This window comes from Lactuca serriola, chromosome 5 (genome assembly GCF_051521515.1).
Source record: "Lactuca serriola cultivar US96UC23 chromosome 5, Lser_US96UC23_V15, whole genome shotgun sequence".
Taxonomy (NCBI): domain Eukaryota; kingdom Viridiplantae; phylum Streptophyta; class Magnoliopsida; order Asterales; family Asteraceae; genus Lactuca; species Lactuca serriola.
Window position 1 is genome coordinate 50,488,668 of NC_136412.1, and position 13,366 is coordinate 50,502,033.

At 36.9% G+C, this 13,366-nt stretch overlaps 1 pseudogene; it reads left to right on the forward strand.

Annotated features, from left to right (window-relative positions):
• Positions 1-5,138: 5,138 nt before the first annotated feature.
• Positions 5,139-8,739, forward strand: LOC145049507 (AP-1 complex subunit gamma-2-like; annotated as a pseudogene).
• The last annotated feature ends 4,627 nt before the right edge of the window (positions 8,740-13,366 follow it).

The window sequence follows — 13,366 nt, forward strand, 5'->3', positions numbered from 1 at the left end:
CCATATTCATTCCTTAAGCTTAGAAACTAGCCTAGACCTTTACCTAGAAGTGTTTAGGACTTGAAAACTTCATTTGACCATAAACCATTAGAGTTTACTGCCGTAAAATCAAAGTCATATGGTCCAAAAACCATAAACCCTATAAAGGGGTGATATGTTGCCCTAATCACTTCCTAAGGCTAAAACTTGAAGTTAGGATGCTTCAAAAGGACTTCTAGGACTTCAAACCACCACATGGTCAAGGTACCATGATTTTACGACTGTAAAATCATTGGTTTACCACCGTAAACTCAAGTGGAGTTGTTTCCAAAACGGTAAACACCATTTAGTGCCATTTCACTTCCCTTTGTTGAATCACATGTGATTCCAACACCTAGCCAAGGTGTTTCCTAGTCCCGGAAGGTGTTATCTTACATATAGTTGTTTATAAACACTATATTCATGTCAATATGTGTCCTTATATATCATTTAGGACTTACTGTGTCTCATGACTTCATTCGAGGAACTTCTCATCCGTACGCGCATACCCGTTTGAATCACCCACATCAGGTGAGTTCATACCCCGTAATGAATCTTTTAAACTATTTTAACTGTTTTAAAGGGGGAATACAAGTTGAACACAATGATAATTGTGTAAATATTGTTATAAACATCCTTCAAAATGTTACTTATGTCATTTATAAGTCATCTTTACATTTCAAAACTCTTTTAAAGGTTGTGTTACTTTATAGTTGTACAGAACTCCGTTTTTAAAGTATAAGCATAACTTGGTAGAAAAATGAGGCTTTTCATCATCAGTACAGTTAGAACATTAGTAAACTATTATAGGTATAGTTTAGGAGAATACTATTCATTACTTCTAGTACAATGAAGCACACAATCAAACAACACTAGAACAGAACAAACAGTGAAGAGAATCAAACAACACCAGAACAGAACAAACAGTGAAGAGAATCAAACAACACCAGAACAGAAGATAACAAACAAGTTAATTTGCTATAGAATGACAATACGCAGATAGGATCTAATTATACAAATGAATTGCTAACGCATTAGTGATAGTTATATTGGGTATACATGATCATATAACTTTAATGTGAATTACACGACTTGCATGGATTTGCTAGGGTCGCGTAGGGTTCCCTCAATCTCCATAAATGAGAGCGTTTAGTAGGGGTTCTAGCTTTCACATTATGACCGTAATAAAACAAATATGTTTTTAGGTTAATAGTACCTCCGCATGTCATTATAAACGACATGAGGGTACTCACTTCTCCCATTACTTTCATAAAGTGTCGGTAACACTTGAAGGTTAATCTATTCTCTATTCGAGATAGGTTATAAACTAGGGAGAATATACTTTACATTTGACAAAGGAACAATAGAGTCTTGGTAGAAGACTGCTTTCATAACAGTAGAGTCTTGGTAGAAGACTGCTTTCATAACAGTAGAGTCTTGGTAGAATACTGCATTCAAAACAGTAGAATTTTGGTAGAAGACTGCTTTCAAAACAGTAGAGTCTTGGTAGAAGGATACTTTTAAAAGTTAGGACCATGATGCTAACTTTATGATTCCTTAATGTATACACTATAAGATATATATATGCTAAGTAGATTCCGACAACTAATAGGATGTGTGCTCTTCATTGTACGTCCTGTTCCCGTTGGATGTGGGTTTACACTGAGGTCACCCAATCTATTATCTACCCGAATCTATATATATTTATGCTTAGTATACATTAAGTCATCATAAGGGTACCAGATATGGATCAGGTCATAGGACACAGGGTCAATGCACAATTTTTCTAGTACAAAACTTTCGTTTCAAAGTCAGTACTTTTGATATACAAAACTAGCGATTTCCCAGTTAAGGGCTTAATCCATTTTATTAAGCCAGTACAGTTTTAAAGACTTTAAGTGAGTTAACTCTATAACACCTTAGTTTATACACCATGTTTATATATAAAACTAATATCCGGCAGCTAATAGGATGTGTGCTCTTCGTTGTACGTCCTATTCCCGTTGGATGTGGGCTTACAATGAGGTCACCCAATCTACTATCTACCCGATACCAAATTATATATAACAGTATAAACAAAGCTATTACAAAAGTAATCACCATAGTCAATATTTTACTATAAGAAATATAGGTTTTCTTAAAAGGAACTCTCCATTAGATATAAAGGAACCATTACAAATAACTCCATGAGTAACAAGTGAATAAACCAAGGTTATATATGACAACGATCTAACAACCAATGGAATGTGTGTTATCCGCCTTACTTACTGTACCCCGTTGGGTTGTGGGTTGAGGGCAGATGCGCACAATCGATTGTTTGTTTACTCCAAGTATATATAACTTGTACCCAATTATTACGCATAGAAAGGCTTGTAGTGTCAGTTTACTCAACTCCCATTTTAAGTAGGAAATATATGATTTTCTAGAGGAACAGGCAAACTTTACAAAACAACACCTTACAGCTTACAACACTTTACATATAAATTTTCAACCACATTTTTACAGCTTACTCACATCACTAAAATCTTATGAACTCACCAGCTTAATTGCTGATCAACTCTTTCAAATAACTTGTATTCTCAGGAGACTATTAGACAGGTGCTCGTGCTGGGACTTCAGAAGCTGGAGCATATTAGTTTCAAGTCTTGTTTTGTTATTTGTTTATGACTTCTATGTTTTGTGGACACATCCATTGTAAACACTTTCTTTCTAAATGAAATGGTTGTTCATTACTTGCTTACCATATACATATCTCGTGATACTTGACATGACGTCCTCCACCCCCGAACGTTTCCGCCATTCCGGTTTTGGGGTGTGCCAGATTGGTATCAGAGCATTGTTTATAGTGAACTAAGTATATCAACCGATAAATGATATACGTCTATAAATACAATGGGGCTTAAGTGCTCTCACTACAAGAAAAATAGCCTTTTACGACGCGCAAACCACGACACTCATTGATTTATGTTACGTAATGGAGAGTGACGTTAAAAAAGTGTCATCTCTTCAAAAAATTTAAGGATTTAGGTCACGCATTATTACGTGCCCTTAAATTGGCGTCATACGAGAAAAAAATTAAAAACACGGAGGGCGCTGTATCTTAAATGGGCATCCTCTATGAGTGTTGCTTTATAATTTTAATGAAAAGCGTGTTTAGTAGATAGGGGAAAATGAAATGCCTAAAATTTTGAACACCCGCCTTCTTTTTTATCCTCCACTTTTGTTTCCTTCTTGCCCTAATTACGATCCTTTCTTCCCCCTCCATAGATTCGACTACCGCCTTGCCTAGTTATCGACACTCCTTCCTTCGTTCCTCACTTGCCTTCTTCGCCTGACAATTACTCAAGAAGTACAACTCCGAAAGCGTACAAGTTGGAATTATGTGTAGGAACTCCAGTAGACTGAAATTTAGGCAACATGTAGCCTCGTGTGCCCTAGAATTTCACGAATCTTGAATTTGGCTTACTTGAATCTCGTTCCAAGCTGCTATCGGTTTCGCCACGGAGTTCCGCCGTTCCAAAATCGCATATTTTCTCGTTGAGTGAATATGATTAGGTTACAATTATGCTTGAGACGACAATTGGGTTACAATTATGCTTGAAAGTGTGAAGAACTTACATGCTCCATCTACTTCTATCCTAGAGCCGACGATTTAGGGCCTTATAGCTTCTCATCCCACACAGCACCGACGATTTAGGGCCTTACAAGCCCTAGCTCGGATTGAACTAAGGTGTGCTTTACTGAGCATGATTTGTCATGATTTTTTCTTCTGCTTACAAGCCCTAGGTCCGATTTCAAGAAATATCTCATTCTATTCAATGAAGCAGGTCTGATTCTTCTCTTCTGGTTGCACTAAGGAATGTCGTGCTTACCGTTATTCATCTAGTCTCTTCTTCTTCTTCTTCTTCTTCTTCTTCCCTGATATCTTAATTTTTCGTGTAACACCTACAATTTCTTCACTTTTGGAACACGTTCAATTTCTTCACTTATTCTTCTTCTTCTTCTTCCCTGATATCTTAAGCCATATTAGAACCCTAATTCCAGAAGAATCCGATTGGTTTTATAATATTTCATATATCTTTTTTGATGTTTTTACTGATTTGTTTCTATAAAAACAACAAATGAAATGGGTCTAGGAAAAACCATTGAGCTGCTTGCTTGTATATTTGCACAATAGAAAATCGGACATACATGTTGATGATATAAGAAACAAGACAATACAAGTTGCTGGAGAGCAGAAATCCAACATCAAAAGAATGAAGAAAGAGCGTGTGTGTGGGGCTGTAAGTGAAATCTCAAAGTATAAAGTTTTTTTTGGGTACAATGTGATGTCTGTGATGCTTGCGACATGCAAATTGTGTAGGCTATCCATATAAAGAAACAAATTCAGAACCAATAAAAGATTCAGAAAGCCTGAATGGTGATTCAAGAAAACACAAAAGTTAAGGCTCCAAAATCGTTATCTGTGATGGGGCTCACATTTGTCCATTTTTCTTAGAACTGAGTCAAGCAACCAGTTCCCCTGTTCCTACTGGTTCAACTCTTGTAGTATGTCCAACACCAATATTGCCACAGTGACATGCTGAAATAACTCGATAAACCTCAACTATTACTATTTATTGATTCAGCTTTATTGTACATATGCATGCTCCTTCATGTAAATGGTTTATTTCTTTTTGCAGTCATACAAGTCCAGGTTCACAAAAATATAAAAGAATACGATTTGAGAAATAAAAGAAATAAAATGAGACATTGTTGCATACTTTCATTTGATTTAAGTGCTTTGTATTCTATACATTGTCTTCCGCTTTTCAAAAAGGGAAAAACAAAGATAGATGCATACTCGCTTACATCTCTCCCACCGAAGCGAAAGTGGAAGAATTTAGCGAGAGAAATCAAGATTTTTGGTCATCATCATCACGTTTGCATTAGCATCCATAGGCTATAGATCTCAAATTCCTCTTCAGATCCTCGTAATTGACCTTTCCCCAGATCTCGATTTGATCAAACATACATATAATTGCAGTCACCGGTCTACGACCCAGTTATATAGTTTTTTTTTGCACTAAACATCTCTGGATCTGATCGAGCTCTCTCGCGGTTTCAAAACCGACCCGATCATGAATCCCTTTTCGTCTGGGACGCGTCTAAGGTGAGTGTCTTGTTTACAACTGATCTTATGTTTTAAAGCTTTTCCTTGTGATCAATTTTGAACTAGTTCTTCATTTCGACCTAATTTGTATTAACGTTATCTCAAGTTGTCTATATTGAGAGTTAGTTCGCGTTCGTAATAATGCATTTAATGGAATTCATCCATGTATTTCCCGATTGGATGGGTCACTCAAATGAGTAAGAAACTGTCACCAACTTATAAGATCCTAATATGGGTATGAAGATAATCCATGAACTCTGTCATGAACCATCCCTCGCAAACCATATGTCTCTCTACTTAAGATTTTCCATCTTTTTGGTTTATCCTTCACCTGCAAAAGATTTGACTACATTTCATACAACATGCGTAATTTGCTGTTAATTAGTTGGGTCTGAAACTATAAATGAAACATTATTGGTCTACAGTAGGGACATGATTAGGGCAATACGAGCCTGCAAAACTGCTGCAGAAGAGCGTGCTGTTGTTAGAAAAGAATGTGCTTCTATTCGTGCATCAGTTAGTGATAATGATAATGATTACAGACACCGTAACTTGGCAAAGCTCATGTTCATTCACATGTTAGGATACCCCACACATTTTGTCCAAATGGAGTGCTTGAACTTATAGCAACTCCTGGATTCCCTGAAAAGAGAATAGGATATCTGGGACTTATGTTGCTTCTTGATGAAAGACAAGAAGTTTTGATGCTTGTCACCAATTCACTAAAGCATTATGCTGTTGTCTTTCTTCACTCTTATCATTCCTATATCTTATGTTCAAGCAACATGGTTGACTTGAGAATCTTTTTTTTCATCATCAGTAGAGATCTTAACCACACCAATCAGTACATTGTGGGACTAGCTCTTTGTGCTTTGGGTAATATATGTTCTGCAGAAATGGCTCGTGATCTTGCACCTGAAGTTGAAAGATTGCTGCAATTTCGAGATCCAAATATTCGTAAGAAAGTAAGATGATGTTAACATTTATCTCATTTCTTGATCTCTCAAGGATGTTTCATCTAATTCTCACATTTCATATGAAGAATCATACTCACATAAGTTCTTACAATTTACAGACAGCATTGTGCTCAATAAGGATTGTAAAGAAGGTCCCTGACCTTGCAGAAAATTTTGTCAACCCTGTTGTTTCCTTACTTAAAGAAAAACATCATGGGGTTCTTTTAACAACAATCCAGCTTTGTACAGATCTCTGTAACCTTAATGAAGAGGCTCTTGAATTTTTCAGGAAGGTAAATATACTTGATCTTGTTAAAGATCCTCTATTATTTGTTGGGATTTTCTTCTTCTAGTTGTTGTTCTCTTTCTTTATCTTTCTACTGTGTATTTGCGCTAAGAACTGTTTAACATATGATTCTATAAGTGCAAATTAGTAATTTTAGTGATGAGATATATTTTCTTTTTTCTTCCTTTGGTATAGAAATGCACAGAGGTGTTGGTGAAAGTTTTGAAGGATGTTGTCAACAGCCCATATGGTCCTGAATATGATGTTTCAGGTATTGCAAACCCTTTTCTTCATATAAGACTGCTTCGCCTTTTGCGTGTTTTGGGCCATGGAGATGCTGATGCTAGTGATTTCATGAATGACATTCTTGCCCAAGTTAGCTTTTATTTTAATAAAGCTCATTGTAAATTGTGATATATAATTCAAAATTATAAGAATTTATGAAATTCCTTGTGTAGGTGGCAACAAAAGCTGAGTCAAACAAGAATGTAGGGAATGCAATACTTTATGAATGTGTACAAACCATTATGAGAATTGAAGATAGCAGTGGTTTACGTGTTCTTGCAATCAATATATTGGGAAGATTCTTGTCTAATCGTGACAACAATATGAGGTGAGTTATGTCTTAATATGTGTTATGAGTATTCCCTTTATTATGGTCTAAAACATTGGGATTTGTTATATGGCAGATATGTTGCATTGAACATGCTGATGAAAGCAATTTCAGTAGATGATCAAGCAGTTCAGAGACATCGTGCAACAATCTTGGAATGTGTAAAGGTAAAAATTTTCTCTTAACAAAAAGAAATATCAATCAAGTTATATGAGTTTGTTGTGGTTTCTGAATGCTTCTTTATGATTTAGGATTCAGATGCTTCAATTCGTAAAAGAGCTCTTGAACTTATATACCTTATGGTGAATGAGATGAATGTCAAACCTTTGACCAAGGAGTTAATTGATTATCTACATGTAAGTGACCAGGACTTCAAGGGAGATCTTACTGAAAAAATTTGCTCCATTGTAGAAAAGTAAGTTGAAGGTTTCATTTTTACCTTTTGATTTGGTGAATGTAATATTTTGATGATTTCAACTTATCATACACATAATAACATTTTTTCATTGGTGTTGTAGGCTTTCCCCTGACAAGATTTGGTACATTGATCAGATGCTCATGGTTCTTTCTAAGGTATGTGTTATGGTAGTATGTTCTTGTAAATGATGAATTTCATTTTCCATGCATTTCTAGTGACCTCTAAATTGTTATAAAAACCTTGGTGGAATGGAAGTTATTATTATGCTACTAAAGACTTATAAGGGACTCCTAATTCTTGTTTAGGGTTAGTTACTTATTTATACAACAATGTTTCACATTTTTTCTGATTTATAATGTTTGTTGTTATACATAATATGCAATGGTGTTTCAAAATAGGACAATGGTTCATGCAACCTGCTATGACTTATGTGTATGATGTGGCATAAGTTTTTAAATTTTTTGACACATCAGCTGCTTAGTTGTATTTTAATAGACATAAATAAATGATTTATGGCATGTCAATTCCTCAACTCCACTCCATTATGCAAGATGATCACCATTGGTTCTACCATGTTATTGGATATTTGCAGAATTGGTTGTTTTAGGGAAGATATCCTGCTATTTTTTTTATATTTTGTGACATGGATTTTTTGCGGGTTAAGCGATTAAGCGATATCTCACCTCACATGAACCATAACCAATAAATATACACTTTTATCTTAAATATGAACCTTAACTATGTTCCAATTAAATGTGGGAGTTGTGTTGTACTTATGATTATCGGGTATGCAATGTAATCTCTCTTGCTTAGTTGCTTCTTGCCCTTTGATAAGTGGTATCTTACCCTATACATTAACATTTTAAGGGAAGTCAGAACTCAGAAGCTATCTATATGCATATTTTTTTTTTTATCTTTTTCAAAGTAAATAAGACTGCTAATTATGTATTTCTTTTTAACAAATTGGATTTGTGATTTGAAAATTGTAAATCTCAGATTAGGGAGGACACTTGTAATGGAACTGATGATTGTTGCTGGAAAGGTTGTTCCTATTTTACAGCTGGAACATGGAGTAGCTGTTGTTACAGTGTATGCAGGGTCATTCATGACTTCTCTTGATATGGGAGGTTTGTTAAGTTCATTTTGTTTTTTGATGCAAAAAAAGTCGCTAATATCTTTGTGTTGTGTTGCGGTGTAGCGTTTTCAATATCTATAATTAAGGCAGAGCAAGCAATTCTGCATTGCCTGGATGTTGCAGCTAAGGCTCTGCATTGGCCTATTGGTGTTGATGGTTAGTAATTCCACCTGGCCTCGTTAAGGTAACAACATATCTGTTGTTCAAACTTCAAAACCCTACTTGAATTTATATTCCATTCATCATCTAGAAACTAGTTTCAATTAGAAACCATGTCAACTTAGTGAAGTTAGTTGGCTTAATTGCCCTATGTAGAAGGAATTCATATGAACAAAAAATTTCATGAAAATGCTTTGTCTTCACCTTCAGTTCAGTCACCGGTATGTCAAATGACAAATCTACCCCCATAGGACGCCTCCCCATGTTCCCATATGCATAGAAAAACATAATATATATTCAACAGGGGCTTCAGTACATGAACAAATTGAGGAGACATTATCCCTATCAACCCTACAAATAGTAACATTATTTCTACCAATAATGCCCTTGGTGTTGGTCAAGCTCATAGATAATAGCCTTCTGGACGTGTATGTCATCATATTACATCCTCCAAATACTACCTTAACATATATTAGTTTTTTTTGCGGCTCTCAATCTGATCTGGAAGCTAATTTGTTTAAGGTATATATATATATCTCCCTGTTATCTCCATTATAGCCATGTCTGAGTTTTTACAGTATACCCTCCACATCCTTATCATTATAAATACTATGTTTTGTTTTGAAAATGAACTTGCCTCAACAATGGATGTTGCTCTTGGGATTTTGATTATTGAGTAAATACTTGGAGTTGAATTTTATTTAAATCTTGCAGCATTATCAGCAAGATGTAGTAAAGACTTGGAGTTGAATTTTGCTAAGTCATTATTGAGTGAGATGGGCCAATGTACAACTGCTTATCCATATAATCAGCTGTCTGGAGCATTAGTCTTAAAGAATTATGAAAGGCAAGATGCAACTTTAGTTAGTTGGAATTCGATGTACATAGTAGATTAGATGCAAATTTATATATTGTAAGAAATAGAATTGTATGACATTAAATTTATGCAATGGATTCTATTTTTTGTATATGATATTTTATTTTCTATTATGAAACATTAAATACAAATTTAATTTGAAAATAAGTAAATCTATAAATAATTTTTTTTAAACATTTAAAATTATGATACGTAAAAATGTGTGTCATCTTCATTTATGACATGGCCTTTCTTGACAGGGGCTTTCTTGATACACATTGCGTGTCATTAACACGCGCGTCGTAAGGTTACGACACGCGAAAGCGTGTCGTCTTCCTTTATGACATTGCCTTCCTTGATACGTATTGCGTGTCGTAAACGCGCGTCGTAACTGCACGTCGTAAATGCGCGTCGTCTATAGACGACGCGCAAAAGCGTGTCGTCTCTCTTTATGACAGGGCCTTCCTTGACGCGCATTTGCGCGTCGTCTGAGCCTTTTACGACACACAATGAGCGTCGTAAAAGGCTGTTTTTCTAGTAGTGTCTGGATAATGATATATTTTAGAATATAACTTCAAGTTATAAAAATATACCTACTTGCTCATACATGTACATAATAGAACTAGGATCACGAGTAGAACAGAACTAAAAGTATTTAAAGGTTGGGCACTGTCGTCAACCCGAACAGTTATGTAATCATAACTAGGATCAATATAGCCTGATCAACTATATTCATTCGAGATATGACCAACATGTGTTTGGGAATGATGTGGTGTTGCAACAGGGTTAAAACTTACCATAACACCAGTCAAGAGAACGCCAGAACAAGTACTGTTAGAGTTAGAGTACTATGGGAGTATTCTATGATACGATAGCGCAATAACAAGTCTAGAACATAACAAGTACATTACGTTAGGATACTATAGGAGTATTTTAGTCCAGATACATAACTTATGTGATAACTTAAAAGACCCTTGCGGATAGGTCTATAATCTCACAGGGTATATCCCTAAAGTTTTATATATAATCAAGACGTTATAGACATAGAATCTGTGACCGATGCTTCGCTATCCATTCCTTTTAAGGAAGTAGTGTTGAGGTGGGATCAATTGTTCGAAGGTCTATTTGATCTTTAATTATATACAATACAAACTGGTGTACCTTGTACAATTATAGGAGGATTCCGTAAAGATCACCCCATAAAGTTACCTTAAAGCTCTTAGATTCTTTAGTCACTTTCATTCTCGCACGACAAGCCCAAATAACCGTAACCACTTCCTCATAGTCGACAACAGAAGAGTTCAGGAGGAACGAGGACAAGTTCATGAGAAGTTTTTTTTCAAGGAAAGATCAGCCAAAGTAACCAAAACATCTTACGCGTCACACTAATAAATATTAACTAGGTTAATTTATCGAGCGAGTGGAAACACTGCTCACATTACATGTGTTAGAATTATTTCTCTTACATGCAACTGGTAACAATTATTCAGGAAACAGATATTCATTCGAGGATAGTTATTTCAAATTCATAGAGTTTATTTGGTATAGACTCATTTATGAATTGTTCCTAGAACCTTGTGGAAGTCGGGACCCGATACATCCAGAACTAGGATAACCTTGTCTTTTCAGCTTTCGGCTTGTGTCCGTTGCTATAGACTTATTCCGTCTCATCTTTGTTTTCTTTTAGCAAAGATGCCTCCTCGCAGATCACCCAGACACGCCACTCCGATAACTCCAATACCTTCTCCACATATCGATGCAGCAACTTTGAACGCTGCAGTGGCCGAGGCTGTGGCAACAACCATGGCACAATATCACTCCACCAGTACATGTGGAGGCGAAGCGCCTACCGATTCTACTCAAGGTGAGGTCCCTGTGCGCCAAGGAGAGTTCTCCTACAAGGACTTCACCGGATGCCAACCACTGTCCTTTAAAAGGACTGAAGGAGTCATTGCCCTCCTGCAATGGTTCGAGAAAACAGAGTCGGTCTTCGAAATCTGTTTATGCCCCGAAGGAAGCAAAGTGAAGTTTGCTGCCTGCACCTTCGATGGCAAGGTTTTAACATGGTGGAACAGCTATGTTAAGTCACTGACTCTATCAGTGTCAAACTCCATAGGTTGGGAAATCCTAAAAGAGTTAATGCGGGAAGAATATTGCCTGTTAGGCGAGATTCAAAAGCTGGAACAAGAGCTGTGGGATCTCACTATGGTCGGCTCAGACATAGTGACCTGCACGGACTGGTTCAACGAACTAGCAGCTCTATGCCCCGAGATGATTACCTCGGAGAGCAATAAGATAGAAAGATACATTTGGGGTCTGACTGCTCCGACCCAAGGAAATGTGCTGTCTTCTAACCCACCCACGTTCGCTAGTGCTAAATGCTTGGCTTAGCGACTCATCGATCATGGAGTCTGCCACAACATAAAAGTCCCTATTCCCGAGTCATCAAGGGAAGAGGACTATAATCAGGATCCGGAGAAAAAGAGAAAGAAGAAGCCGACAATACAAGACACCCCCCAAGAGCAACAAGCGAGTACTATGTACGCTGCAATGACACTTACTGCTTCAGCATCTGCTAGTCGTTATGCTGGAAACCTTCCAAAGTGTGGAAATTGCAACTTTCACCACACTGGAGTGTGCCGAGAAATGCAGTGTCTAAACTGCCACAGAAAAGGACACAGTCCGTTACTGCAGGGCACCAGCTCAACCGATCTCCCAAGTCCTCGGAGCTGAAGAAAACCAAGCCTGTTATGGCTGTGGTGAGAATGGACACATTAAGAGGGACTACCCAATAATCAAGAACTCAGGCGCGGATGGACGTATTCTGATGATCACCGCAGGAGAATCTACCCCAGAGTCGTCGACGAGTAGTGGTATATTTTCAAAATAGTACTTACTTTTAAAAATTAATTTATATTCATATAAGATTAAAATTGGGGATGACACTTAAAAGTAACAATAACAACTCACATGATGAAATAGGTCGTAATATTCAAGAGAACTAAAAGATCCCTTAAAGAAGCTATTATGACTCACCATATACATCAGGGTTGTGTGCAACTGAGATGTTGCAGACTTAGAGTGAGTGACTCCGCTTAGGTCCCTTTTCCTTAATTGGTTGAGGATTTGAGGCAGAGATGCTCAGTCGACTGCCTGGCTCATCTTAAGTATTCACAACTTGTATATGACGGGCGGTAGTAGTGGTACCATAGGGGATCATGGCATAAAAGTATCCCTTCAGTAAATAAAGCACTTTTATTTGTATGTATGCGCACATATCGGTACGATACATAGGAGTGTTAATTTCAAAATAGAAAACAGGAAACTCGAGAACAGTTAGGAGGAATACATTGTTGAACATACTAAGAGTACAGTACCAAGCATACCAGGGATACATCGTCGTTCATCAGACGTTTCTTTCATTTTACCAAAGCCTTGTTCGGTATAGAGTCCGTTGTTTTCTTTCGTCATGAGTTGGCGTGGTCCTCACCATACTGAATTCATATGTTTCTATCGCCTCGATCGGCAGGTTCTCAACACTTTCGTCATTTGTATCGAAGGTCCGACCTAAACCTAAACTTTATCTTTCTCATTCTAAACCCCCAAAGTACTCGTGCGAAGAGTACTTTGTCCTCCTAAGACTTATCGTCAGATGTCCGCAGACCGTCACGAAATACCACTCGTCCAGCAGACCAAGTTCGAGCATAGAGGCTATGGACGAATACAACCCGCCTATTATTTTGAATGTATATTAAATGGTGGTATATGAGAGT